General features: G+C 40.8%; 1 non-coding gene across 1 annotated transcript; it reads left to right on the top strand.

Moving 5' to 3' along the window:
- Positions 1-9,695: 9,695 nt before the first annotated feature.
- TRNAV-CAC lies at positions 9,696-9,768 on the top strand. Its single transcript has one exon. It is a non-coding gene; the product is annotated as a tRNA-Val (tRNA).
- Positions 9,769-14,824: the final 5,056 nt, after the last annotated feature.

The raw sequence follows: 14,824 nt of genomic DNA, 5'->3' as shown, positions 1-14,824 counted from the left end.
TTAGATGATATCTCATATTTGTTTTGATTAGCATCTCTCTTAGAGCTAGGGACTTTGAACATTTCTTCATGTGCTTGTTAGCCATCTGAATGTCTTCTTCAGTGAAGTGTCTGTTCATATCCTGTGCCCATTTTTCTATTGGATTATTTACCTTTATCTTGTTGTGGTACTCAAGTATTTTATAAATTCTGGATATAATTCCCTTATCTGATATGTCATTACCAAATACGTTTTCCCCAGTCTGTGGTTTCCCTTTTTACCTTGTTGGAGAAGTTTTGGGATGTGCATAGGGATTTGATTCTTAGAGGATCCCATTCATCTATTTTATCTTCTCCTGGTTGTAGGTAAGAAGTAACTTTAAAAAAAAACAAACAAACACCTAGCAACTTGATTATTGATTAAACACTACCACTATATCAGATCTAGAAGAGACCTATCTGGACCTTGGAAACTATCACATTGTGTCAGCAATATAAACACAGAGACACTAAGTCATAAAAGTTAGCAGAAGCTCCTCATTACTGCCTCAAGAAAAAAACCTTTCCCTGAAGTTGGTACAGAGGATTTGGACTTTTATCTTCCCAAACAAGAGATAGACAACAGCGTGAGAGACCTGTAGCAGTGTTTGGTGCAAGACATCACAGAAGTGACTTGTGGACTTAGCTATCATAGTAAGAGGTGGCTGGAGAAGGGAGGGTTTGACCAGGAAGCCAGGAGTACAAGGAATGGGGATGTAGCAGGGAAAGGGAAGAGATAAGATATACAGTTTTGGGGGGTGGGGGAGGAGGACAGTGGATATATTGGTTATTTCTGTAAGGGAAGTGTCTTTCATCTGCTTGTAAAATGCTTGTCTGTAAGATACTGTCCTAAAACTAAGCATACAAATCAAGACAGACTAGGAAGAAGGATTGGCCATCCACATATGAAATATAGCAGGCCTTTGAAAATCTTATGTGTAGCAGAACACTCTTAGAGTAGACTAAGAGATATGGCAACTGAGGCTGAGCCCTCAAATATGGAAACATAAAGAAGGCAAAACAGTTGTAAGAAAAAATTAATTATTGGTATGTGGAATGTGAGAAGCATGAATGTAGGAAAACTAGGCATTGTAAAGAAAGAAATGGAATACATTGACATATTAGGTGTTAGCAAAATGAGATGGTTGACATAGATGATCATATGATCTTCCATGTGGGAGATGAAAAGGTGAGAAAAAATGAGGTCGTTTCATAGTTAAAAAGGCCATTTCTAGATCAATCTTGAAACACAATATTGTGACAGGATAATACCCATATGCATACAAGGAAGATCTGTTAATGCCACTATCATTCAAATTTTTGCACCAACAACCAGAGCCAAAGAGGATGAAATAGATTATTTCTATCAACTGTTGCAGTAAGAAATTGATTGAACATGTTACCAAGATGAATTAATAATAATGATTGATTGGAAAGCAAAAATTGGGCACCAGGAAGAAAGATCAGTGGTCAGTACATATGGACTTGGTGACAGAAATAAAGCTGGGGATAGAATGATAGAATCCTGTACAATCAATGATTTATTCATAGCAAATACCTTTTATAATAAACCTAAATGCTGGCTATACACGTGGATTTCACCTGATGGGATGCACAGGAATCAGATCAATTATATCTGTGAAAGGAATCATTGGAGAAGTTCACTGAAAACTAGGCCAGGTGCTGGTTGTGGAACAGACATCAACTGCTCATATGCAAGTTCAAATTAAAGCTAAAGAAGGTCAAATCATATCCACAGGAATAAAAATAATTAATCTTGAGTCTATCCCCCACGAATTTAAAAACCAAGTCAGATATAGGTTTGAGGCCTTGAACACTAATGAATGAAGATCAGATAAGCTGTGAGACAATATCAAGAATATCATTCATGAAGAATGCAAAAAAAGTCATTACAAAGAAAGAAGAAGAAGAAGAAAAGGCCAAAATGGATGTCAGAAGAGACTCTTAATATTGTACTAGAGTGCCAAGAAGCCAAAACAAAGGAAAGAAAGAAAGAAGGAGCTGAAAAGAAGATTTCAAAGGGCAGCTCTGGAAGAGAAGGCAAAATATTAAAATGAAATAAATGTTCAAGGAGATGGAGTAGGAAAATCAAATGGGCTAAACTCACACAGCATTTCTTAAGCTGAAGGAACTAAAGAATAAATTCAAGCTGTAAATTGCGATACTTAAGAATAGCCTGGAAGCAGGAGCGGCATCCACTTCCAAAATGACTTGCCTCTGGAAACCCTATGAACAATGCTCAGGCCTTTCATTCATAGGGTCGTTATGAGTCATCTATGACTCGACAGCACCAAACAACAATAACAACATGGGCAGAATATTGAATGATTCAGGAAGCATTAAAAGAAGATCGAAAGAGTATACAGAATTATTGTACCAAAAAGAATCTGCTGACACAGAAGAATTTCAAGAAAGAACATATGATCAAAGGCAGTGGTGATGAAGGAGGAGGTGCAGGCTGCTCTCAAGTACAAGAAAGAAGGAGAGAGAGAGAGAGAAAGCAAGCAAGCAAGCCAGCCAGCCCCAGGAACTGATGGATTACCAATTGAACTGCCAGAAGTTCAAACTGAGTTTAGAAGAGGCCATAGCACCAAGAATATTATTGCTCATGTCAGACGCATATGGCTGAAAGCAGATATGGTGTTAAAGGTTTATTGTTCAAAATGGCTTCCCTAGTATTTGACTTTGATTTTGCCATGTGGATGGGTGGGAATATGCAAACAGGGTGTGTTATGTTCGCCTGTCCACAAGGGGATTGAGTAGTATTACCATTAAATTGAGTGGATCCAACAGCAAAATTGAGAAACTTCACTACCAAGAAAAAAGATAAAAGAGAATTCAATGTGCCCTTTTGGGACAGAGATTCTTGTGTCAGCCAGACTAGGCCCTGTGAGAACAGTAGCCCTAATAGCCACAGTGGAAAACTACACACCTAACAGGAGACGAAACTGACCTTGGGACTGCTACCCTCCCCTCCCCCTGCCATGGAACCAGAGCTAAGAGACTTATCCCGAGTTTGTTGAACAACTGGGGAGAAGGGAGAGCCATAATTGGCAGGACTGAAAGGCCTGTAAAGCCATGAGAGTCAAGGCAGTGTTGCCTTGTGAACACATCTCTACAGCTATCCTGACTAAACGAGTGTGTTCTGCTACTAAGCCTTTTGGTTTCCTTAATATGGTTCTGTGTGGTCTGTGAGCTATCATATCAGATTTTGGACCTAATAAAGCAGTAAGGTTAGTGTTGGGATGAATAGAGGTGTGGGAACAACTATGAGATATCATCTCACCCCAGTAACAATAGCAAAATTGAACAGAACAGCAAACAACAAATGCTGGCAAGGTTGTGGAGAAACTGGAACCTTTAGTCACTGTTGGTGGGAGTGTAAAATGGTGCAATCAGTATGGAAGGCTGTATGGTGCTTTTCCAGAAAGTTGGAAATAGAAATACCATTTGACCCAGCAATGGCATTACTGGGAATATACCCTAGAGAAGCCAGAACTGCCATCCAAGCAGAAATTATGTGTGTGTGTGTGTGTGTGTGTGTGTGTGTATGCACAAGCATGTTTATGGCTGCTTTGTTCACAAAAGCAAAGAGTTAGAAACAACCCAAGTGCTCATCAACAAAGGAATGGATAGAGAAGCTCTGGTATATTCACACAATGGAATACTATGCAGCACTGAAAAACAAGAAAATCATGAAATAGTCTACAAAATGGGTGACCCTGGAGGACGTTATGTTGAGTGAAATATCTCAGTCACAAAAGGACAAAGACTGCATAGTGCCACTGTTGTAAAGTGGGACTGACGTCAGAGTTGGGGGGAAACTAAGGGGGGATAAATAATGTACACTGCATTGAAACAGGTGAGTGAGAGAACTGTTTAGGAGGAATGTATGATTAGTTATTATTGTCATGACAAGAATCCGGAATGAAAACTGCATAGTGGCATGGACTGGGAAGGGGGGGATTGTATAACAATGAAATAATTTTTTTTTACTTTTCAAAGAGAAAACCAAACTGGGGAGGGGGGTAGGGAGGAAAGTGTGCAACAATGAATGAATGGAAATCCAATAAATAAAGATTTAAAAAAAAAAGAGGTGTTGAAATGTAGGGAACAAATCTGACCTCATGGAAGTTGATTTTATGTTAACAAGGACAGTTCCCTTTGTGAAGTTGGTAAAGGTCATATATGGCCACCTCCATATGACCCTTTTTTTTTACATCAGACAATGTCTACTTGTGTTTTATTGGCTATGCAAAGGCCATTGATTGTGGGGTTTACAACAAACTATGGTTAACATTAAGAATGGAAATTCCAGGACACTTTGTTGTGCTTATATAAAATCTATACTTAGATGAAGAAGCTGTTATCCAAACATAACAAGGGAATACTGAATGGTTTAAAATCAGGAAAGATGTGCATCAGGGATATACCCTCTCTCCGTACCTATTCAATTTGTATTCTGAGCAAATCATCCAAGAAGTTGGATTTTATGAAGAAGAGTGTGGCATCAGGATTGGACGAAGACTCATTAATAACCTTCATTATGTATACTCTTGCTTGCTGAAAGTGAGGAGGATCTGAAGTGCTTGCTACAGAGGATCAAGGACTAAAGCCTTCAATATGGATTACATCTCAATATCAAGAAAACGAAAGTTCTTACCACTAGATCAATAGGTAACATCAGGATAGATGGAAGAAAGATTAAAATTGTCAATTATTTCATCTTTCTTTGATTTACAGTCAACACCCCTGGTACCAGCAGTCAGGAGATCAGGAAATTTATAGCATAGGCAAAGTCTGCTGTCAGGTACCTGTCATCTGATTAAGGCCACAGTCTTTCTAAAATACTTACACATATGAGAGCTGGATAACAAATTAGGATGACAGAAGAAGAAGAATCAATGTCTTTCACTTGTCTGTGTTGGATAAAAGTACTGAATATCCCAAGGGCTACCAAAAGAACAGTGTTGGAGAAAGTGCAACCAGAATGTTCCTTGGAGGCAAAGTTGATGAAGCTTCACTCACATATTTTGAACATATTTGGAGGGACTGCTCCTTGGAAATGGCATCATGCTTGGAAAGAAGGAGGGTCAGTGAAGTAGAAGAAGACTGTCAGTGAGATGAATTGTTGCAGTATCTGTGGCAATGCACTAAAAAATTCCAGGGATGATGACGATGGCACAGGACAAGACAGAGTTCAGATCTACTGTTCATGGGGTCACTATGAGTCATATTCATGTTGTGGCACTTAACAACAACAATACAGTCATAAGGAGCTCTAGTGATCTAGTGAGTAGGGAGTCACACTGCTATCCCTACAGTGGTGCCTCTCTGCAGTCTGAATCCACCTGCAACTCTTTGAGAGAAAGATGGATAATCTTTGCAATTTACAGCCTCTGTAAAACTCACTTGAGGGTCAGTTATGAGTAGGTTCAGATTCAGTGGCAATGAGTTTGAGTTTGACCTAGCATGGAGAAACAGAAGGTCTGTGAAGGAATGAAAGACCTTCAATGAGATGGTAATGACTGCAACAGTGGGCTTAAGCACAGTGGAGAGTGTGAAGATGATGCAGGATAAGGCAGATTTTCAATTCATTATACAAAAGATTGTGATAAGTCAATCAATTCAATAGCATTTCACAACAATGCAGGCATGTAAAGAAAGGAACACAGACAAATGCCAGAAAAGTCCTATTAAGTAATCCACTATACCATAGCTCCTTATGGAATTTCCAGCACACATGGGGCTCTATGATCTCTAATTCTTCCCCACCCTCCATTTACAAAATTATGTTGTTGTTAAGTGCCGTTGAGTTGCAGGCGACTCATAGCGACCCTATGAAAGAGAGTCCTCAACGCTTGGTTGTCTTTCATCCTCTCTCCAGGTTCACAGAGTTTCCGGAGGCAAGCTATTACGGAAGTGCATGCCACTCCTCCTTCCAAGCTTGTTTTAATTGGGGAGCTCCACCCCACTCTGTCCGCATTGGGTAACCGAAGATTAATGCATTTGACACATAAGTGTCACAGTGTTCTATGGGAAGCCAAACTTTATATTATATGAAAATCCTTGTTCAGGAATTGAAGGAATTGCAGATTTAGAAGTTAGGATTTCTCTTGTGGCAAATCCCAGAAAATAACCTGTTTGTTCCCTGCAGACAGGAGACAGCAAGGGGTCCTCTACAGAGGGAGTGTTATTTCCTGAGCTAGAGTTCACCCTGAGGCATCAAGGCAATCCTTAAGGGTAAACCAAATTCTTGCATTTGTGAACCCCTCCCTCCTGAGTCAAGCAGAAGGTTTTCAGTAGAAAGAGCTTGGCTTCATTTGCATTGAATTATCTTTGTGATTTACTTCCTGATAATTTTCAATAAAGATACAGAGAAGCATGGCTTGAGGTCTTCAGCCAGCACTGCTGGCTCCCTGTTTTATGCTCTCTGCTCTATCTCATTCCTGGCTATTTGTCTTATTATTAATAATTATAAAATTATTCCATTCTTTGGGACCCTCGGTCTGCAACAGTGTTCAGCCTCACGGCAACCACAAGTTACCACAAGTTACAAAATTATAGAGGATATATATACATGGCTAGGTGAGAACATGCAAAAAGGGTGCGTAGACCATTTATAAGGAGATTGATCTGTTTTGTCATCCTGCCAGGTTTCAATTGAGCAGGTTAAGCAGCATAGGATGGGATTCTTGTTATCGGTAGGGAAGAAGCAGCAGAAGAGACTAACTTGAGACACAGCTGACCTAGAACTGTTGTTCCATAGAGCCAGAGTCAAGGACCTTCACCTTAGATTACTGGATGACTAGGGTGGTAATTGTGGTGGAAAAATCATAATTGGCAGGACCAAGGGAGCTTTGAGAGAACACTGACCTAAAGCTTCGAGGCTGAAGAACAAAGGGTCTTTGAGCACATCTATTCCTAGTGGAGCATTGTATTCTGTTGCCAGTCTCAATAGTAACCTGTTAACTTTGCTAATGAGCATGATTTTGTGAGTTTCTGTCTGTCTACTGCAACAGATTAATGGGTTCAGTTGCAGAGAAGCAAAAGTCCTAGGAGGGATGTTTGGTGTTAGAATTGGTAGAAGTTGCCAGGGATATGGTGAAAGATTAAAATTAAAATAGTCCCTATAGTTTTCAGCTGAATTAAACTCAGGTTTCTATAGTTCTCAGCTAAGTTAAACTCAGGAATTTTTCCATTGTCCCTTGTAGAGCCCCACACCCAGTTGTATCCAGGGCAACAGTATTTCAAGAATGGCTAACTACAAGGCAGGGCAAACAAGCAGATGTTTCTCGACTGATATAACCCATGTGTCTTGTGCTTTTCCACTGCCCTGGAGTTTGAACTCATTGTATACTTAAGAATTTGTGAAACCACCCTATAGTTAAAGATCTGTCTAACTGCTACATGTGCTACGTGACTGCCACATGTGCTACGTGCAAATATGCTATGTAAACCATGAGCGAAAACCGAACCAATGAATTCAAACTGTGCTTTCATCATCCAATGAGAAGCTGATACCCAGTTGTATCCCCCTAAAGTGTATAAAAAGAGCCAACTTTGTCTGCTGGAGGTCGGCTCCCTATCTCCTGCGAGAGATACGTGTCGGCCCAGAGCTCCGCAATAAACCTCTTACCTCTTGCTGTTGCATCAAGCCGGTGTCTTGGAGTCTTGGGTCTTCGCCGTCCACTCGGGACAGGACAGGACCACCGGTTCGGGGGTCCTTCAATGAGAGGCATGGCTTATAGAAATAAGTTTTGTGCTGTGACTGTTATGGGAAGGAACGGTTACCCCTTGTGGAGTTAATGGAGGTTAGGCTTATGCAACTTCATGTTACCCACACCCTTTTAAAAACTGTCTCTAACCATCTTCCCACAACCAAGAAGAGAAAACACAAAGCATAACTTCTGAAAAAGTATGATATATACCACAAAAAGAATTGTATGGTTTTGCCAAATTATATCCATAAAATCCTAGAGAATAAACAAAGCTCTGCCTACTTCATGTCTCCTGTGTTGCACCATCCATCATCAGTGTCATTCAGCTTGGTTGTGCCAGTGTCCTTACATAGCTTTTGCCACTCTGCAGTCACAATCCGTTTATTCAAGGACACGAGGAAGGACATTCCCTTACATTTTATTGAGGTTGGTGAGCTAGTGACTGGAAATCAGAGTGTTTACTTCAATGATCTGGCTGTAGTTTCCTTACAGGAAAGTTTTTCTTTTCTGATGTCTTGGAGAAAATGCAACAAGGGTGCTCCTTGGAGGCAAGGAAGATGAGATTTGGTCTCACATACTTTGGGCATGTCGTTAGAAAGGGCCAGTCCTTGGAAAAAGACATCATGCTTAGAAAAGTAGAGGGGCAGTGTAGGAGGGGAAGACCCTCAATAAGATTGATTGACACAATGACTGTAACAATGGGCTCAAGTGTATCAGAAATTATGAGAATGGCACAGGATAGGACAGGGTTCAGATGCATTGTTCAGAGGGGTTATGAGTCATAGTTGATTCAATGGTACAAAAGAGTAACAAAAATATTGTTACACAGGTAACAATTTTATTTTATTATTTACATTTACATTTTATTTTTTTTTATTTAGTTTTTTGGTACAGGTAACATATTAAAATTTTGGTTTTGGTGAAAGTTTGCACAAAATATTAGGATCTTATCAAACAATTTCTGTATGTATTATTCCATGGCACTAATTATGCTTTTCGTGATATAACAGTATTGTTCTGAAAAATGTAACCAATGTTATTAAACAATATGTAAAGGTGCAAAATGGAAGACATGAAGCAGGTAGTACTTTGTTTATTCCCTAGCATTTTGTTGACATAATCTGGCAAAACCATACAATTTTTTTGCCGCTGAAGAGCAATGGTGTCACTCTGGAGACTACGGTGCATCAGATACAGGCTATGGTCTTTGCAATCACTTGTTATGCATCAGTTCCAAGTGCTCAGCTGATGTGAGTTATGTCAGGTGGACGTTAGTGAAGAGAAGCCAAAGTGACTTGATTTCCAGTGGTATCTGGGCAGAACGGGTGAGGCTGGTGCCCGCTGTCGTGAACCCTTCACGACATCCTTCACAGAAGAGAAATCAAGAAAAACCACTCCTTATCCCACCCTCATCCTACTAGACATTTAAAAGTCATTTGTAGGTGTACCAGCCCAGCTATTAACAAGCTAGTTATTTGCACAGCTTTATTAGGTACTGATTGGAAGCAGGAGTGGCATCCACTTCCTAAACAACATGCCTCTGGAAACTCTGTGAACTTTGATAAATAGTTGTATAAATACTTCAGGCCTTTTATTCATAGGGTCTCCATGAGTCATGCTCAACTCGACCACAATCAACACCACCACCACCCCTAAACTTAGATCTAAATAGTTCTCAAAGTGCTGGAGGTTTCCTAAATAGACACTATCAAGGCCACTGTGGGCTATAGTAGCCAAGGTTTTTCTCTAACAGCCACAGACAGGTAAGGCTTCTCAGCTCAGTCCCTGGCAAACTAGTGAGATCTAGCTACGGTCGGTTGTTCTTGGTGCATTTCTTGATATCAAAAAGGAGTAAAGAATGTCCAGGTGCGGAAACAAATTTCTGATAATTCCCAAAATGTTAAGGTTAGGTACTGAGGGCCTCTCCAAAAGGCTTGTTTCCGTAGTGTAGTGGTTATCACGTTCGCCCCACACGCGAAAGGTCCCCGGTTCGAAACCGGGCGGAAACATCGTCTCTGTTTTGTTTTTTCTTTTCTACCTTTCCCTACTGAATCTGATAGAACCCAGTGGAAGAACCCTACCAAGACCAGGTGAGAACTTAGTCTTTGTCTCTCTGCCCAGGCTCTAAGGTCCGTTGGAGGGACACAAGTACAGATGTAAGCGGGACAATGGGCCCAGTTTAGATGGCAGTGTAATAAGGGCACCCCCAGTGGCCGCGGCAGTGAGTGAGTGACTCATCCCTCAGAAGCAGTGAGATTTTTTTTATTTATATGCATGGTTGATGTTTATTTTTCAAAGAGTAGTTTTGTTTTGTTTTTTTTTTTTCAAAGAGTAGTTTTAAAACATTCAATCAGGTTAAAAAGTAAAAGTTTAAAAAAAAGTAAAAGTTTAAATAGACTGTTTTATAAGGATGAATAATAAATCTAATGACTGTTCATTCTACAAAAGCTGTATCTTAGATCATATTATACACCTGGTTGGACCAGGTTTTCCAAATTAGCAGTCATAATTCTTGTCTGCAAAGACTTTGTCGTCATTAGCAGCCTTCTGCTTTCTGGCATCATCCCAGAATCTCTCTGCTTTCTCTTAGAGGTAGTCAAGCCTCTTTCACCCCTTGCTCCTGGATTTTCTTCACGTTTTTCTGGAGGGCGAGTCCTCTCTGATTACCACGGCCACCCCGGCCAGAGCCTGGAAGAGAGCGACTCCGAAAAGCACCGATTCCTTCAACGCGCAGGCGGCGGCGCCAGCCGGCGGCGAGACTTTGGAGACGCGTTTGTCCCCTTTGGTTTCGGTGCAGTTTGTTTTTCTTCGTTTTGTTTAACTCCTGTGCTAATTGCAGGATGTGGCCTGGAAACGGCCGCTCTCGTGAATGAAGTCGGTTCCAACCCCGGAGGTTCAGGGCCCGGTCCTGGGAACGTCAGTCCCATTTTCAGGTCCTGCTCTTGAGTTGCGGCTGCAACGGCTCCTGTCTGCCAGTCTCCTCATGACAATTTGCAAACAAGTATCGAGGCCCAACTCTGCAAAGTGATTCTTTCTTTAAATTGATAGTGTTGTCCCATTAACCCTATAATCCAGAGACACTAATGGAAAATGGGTGAAAAGCCAGGATCACAAGTCACTGCTCTGTCACCACCTCCCCCGACTCAAACCCACCACCTGCCTTTACTGTTTTTCTTTTCTCTATTTTAAGAGGTCATATTCACCCATTTCTGGGCATGGAAATTTTAATTCTTTCTCCCTTCCTCCTCTCAGGCTTTTTCTAATTTATTCTAAACGAGGCAGAAACAACGTATACTTGTAAATTAAAAAAAAATTATACTTAAGCAAACCAAAAAAAGCAAAAAAAATTTTAAAAGATCTTTCACCAAAGAAGATAATAAAGAAATGGTCGATTTTATTAATCATTCAAATTAAAACTACAATGAGAAAAAAAAACTCAGAATGAGATACACACGTATTATTGTTGTTGTTATGTGCCTTTGAGCTGTCTGAGACCCATAGCCATCCTTCCCTACCTTAAGCCAGTCTCCCTATTTCCGACAAACCAACCCCCACTGCCCCAGTTACTGTATCTATCTCATCAGGGGTCTTCCTTTCCTGCACTGTCCCTCCACCTTTCCGAGCATAAAGTACTTCTCCAAGGATTGGTCCCTTCTGGTCACATGCCCAAATTATCTGAGACTGAGCTTCAAAATCTTAGCCTTCAAGGAGAAACTTGGTTTCACCCTCTCCAAGACAGACCTATTTGATTTCTTGGCAGTCCATAGTATGTTCAAGACTCTTCTCCAGCACAATTTTAAGGCATTGATCCTTCTTTTGTCATCCTTAGTCATTGCTCAGCTTTCTGATGCACGGCAAGTAATTGCAAAGACTATGACCTGAATTAGGGGCACCTTAGTCTCTAGACTGACATTGTTGCTTTTCAATACTTTGGAGAGGTCCGTGGCAGCAGATTTTCCCAATACAATTTGTCTTTTGATTTTCTCACTGCTGGTGCCAAGAGTGTTGATTGTGGAGCCAAGCAAGCTATAATTGTTAACAACCTCAATCTCTTCTCCATCTATCATGGCCCTGCTAATTGGACCAGTAGTGAGAATCTTTGTCTTCTTGATGTTGAGCTTCAATCCATATTGAAGGTCCTTGACCTTCTTCAGCAAGCGCTTCAGGTCTGCCTCAGTTTCAGCATGCAAGGTTGTGCCATTTGCATAATATAGGTTGTTGATAAGTCTTCTTCCAATCCTGATGCTACATTCTTCTTCATAAAGCCCTCCTTCCAGAGTGATCTGACCTGAGTATAGATTGAAAATGGGGACAGAATGCATCCTTGACGTACTCCTTTCCTGATTTTGAACCACACAGTGTTTCCCTAGCTCTGTTCTTTTTTTTTTTTAATTATTATTATTATTTTGTGTGCGTGTACCGTCAAATCAGATCTGACTGGTACAGGAGGATATTGCGCCTCCTTCTCCGGCAGAGCATCTGGTGGATTCGAACCGTGTTCCTCAGGGATTGCAGTGCCTAGCTCTGTTCTGAGGACTATTTCCTGGCCTAAGTATAGGTTTAGCATAAGCACAATCAAGTCTTCTGGGATTCCCATTTTCCTCAAGGTTAGCCACAATTTGTTGTGATCCACACAGTCAAATGCCTTTGCATAGTCAATGAAACACAGATAAACCTTCATCTGGTGGCTGTTGTTATGTGCCATCGAGTTGCCTGAGACTCATAGCAACATTATGTACAACAATCCTAAAACCTGCTCTATCCTGTGCCAATCTTGTCTCTGATCACCTACCCCCATTATCCCAGTCACTGAATCAATCCATCTCATCAAGGGTCTTCCTCTCCTGTGCTGTCCCTCCAACCCTCCCAAGTATGATGTCCTTCTCCAAGGACTGGTCCCTCCTTGCAACATGTCCAAATTATGTCAGATGAAGCTTCAGAATCCTTGCCTTCAATGAACATCCTGGTCTCTCCCTTTCTAGGACAAACCTGCTTGTTCCAGAAGTCCATGGTATATTCAGTACTCTTCTCCAGCACCACAGCTCAAAGGCATCAGTTTTCCTTCTATCATATCTAGGCATTGTCCAGCTTTCTGATGCATAGCAAGTAACTGCAAAGACCATGGCCTGATTCAGGTACACCTTCGTTTCCAGACTGACATTGTTGCTTTGACAAGTACTTTGGAGGGGTCTCTGACAGCAGATTTTTCCCAGTGCAATTTGTCTTTTAATTTCCTGGTTGCTAGTACCAAGAGTGTTGATTGTGGAGCCAAGCAAACTAAACCAGTTAATAAATTCAATCTCTTCACCATGATGCTGCTAATTGGTCCAGGGGTGAGAATCTTTGTTTTCCTGATGTTGAGCTTCAATCCATATTTAAGGCTGCAGCCCTTCACTTTCTGCAGTAAGGATTTCTGTTCCTTATTGTAAACAAAGGACATAGAAAAGATGGGGACACCAAGACAGATAAAAACAGAGAGTGAACAGCTTGAAAAACTGCAGCAGCTGCAAGCCACTCCTCTGTGTCTTTATTGAGAATCACCATCACTGGGAAGTAAATCATAAAGAGAGTTCTTTTGTAAATGAAGCCTGAGTTTTTGATTGATTGTCAACCTAATGCTCAGCTCAGGAAGGAAGTAGTTCACAAGTATAGACTTTCTGCAGGGGAACCTAGAACATTGATTGGGTGCCCTTTGTTAGTTCCCAAATATGGACTCAGTCCCTTTAGGTGAATTATATCATTGCTGATACTTAAGCAAGGTGTGATTGGTGGTCATGCCCTTTTCTGATTGGCCATTGCCATTTTACACCAGGCAGATTGAAATGCCTCCCAGAAGGTGCGGTCAACGTGCAATGTTGCCCAGCTCCCAGGTGGCCTTTCAATTCTTTGTCAATGTACTGTTCTAGTCATTTCTGGTTAATCTGCAGCAGGATTTTGCTAGTGTGTGATATTAGTAATATTATTTGATAATTTCCACACTCTGTCAGGTCATCTTTTTTTGGAATAGGAATAAATATGTATCTTTTCCCATCAGTTGACCAGGTAGTTGTCCTCCAGATTTCTTGGCACAAGAACATCCAAAGAAGCATCTGTTTTTGAAATATGTCATGTATTAGGATGTCTGAAATTTAAAAAGACTGGTTATACCAAGTTGTCTAAAATGTGGAGAAACTGGAATCTTCTGACATAGTTGTTGGGAAGGTAAAATGGTACACCTACTTTTGAAAACAAAAGTTTCAAAAAAATGTGTAACTACAACAATATTACTTACCCATTCAATACTTAAATATTTGCCAAAGGGCAAATAAAGCTTATATTCATACAATGACTATATATGAATGTCACAACAAATTTAGCTGCAATAGCCTAAAACTGGAAATAATTCCATCAACAGGTGGAAGAACAATTGTGGCTCATCCACACAGTGGAATTCTACTTATCAAAAGAAAAAAAAGAGGTGTATGGGAATGAACTATTGATACATGTAACAACATGTATGAATCTTAGAATAATTACACTGTGTGAAAGAAAGCTGATAAAAGTGTCACATATGCTCTCGGACCCTCGCTTCCAACATGACAAAGAAAAGGAGAAACAACAGTTGTGCCAAATAAAGGGCTTGCGGCCACGTGCAGCCTATTCGCTGCACAAACGGCACCCACTGCGTGCCCAAAGACAAGGCAACTAAAAAATTAGTAATTCGAAATATAGTAGAGGCAGCTGCCATCAGAGACGTTTCCGAAGCGAGTGTCTTCGACGCATATGTGCTTCCAAAGCTCTATGTGAAACTGCACCATTGTGCGAGTTGTGCTGTTCACAGCAAGGTGGTGAGGAACTGTTCTAGTGAAGCCTGGGAGGACCGAACACCTCCACCTAGATTTAGACCTGCAGGGGCTGCCCCACGACCCCCGCCAAAACCCATGTAAGGATTTGTTTCCTTAAGGGCCAAAGAAAACACTCATCTGAAAGTAAAATGGCAATTATACTTTTTTTTTAAATTTTTTAAAAATTATTATTATTTTTTGTGTGTGTGAGTGTACCGTCAAATTAGATCTGATTGGTACA

The sequence above is a fragment of the Elephantulus edwardii genome, unplaced genomic scaffold (genome assembly GCF_000299155.1).
Source record: "Elephantulus edwardii isolate Elephantulus edwardi_28Jun2011 unplaced genomic scaffold, EleEdw1.0 scaffold00168, whole genome shotgun sequence".
In the NCBI taxonomy this organism is placed as follows: Eukaryota; Metazoa; Chordata; class Mammalia; order Macroscelidea; family Macroscelididae; genus Elephantulus; species Elephantulus edwardii.
The sequence above is the reverse complement of the archived record's forward strand: the minus strand, read 5'-3'. Positions and strand labels throughout refer to the sequence as shown.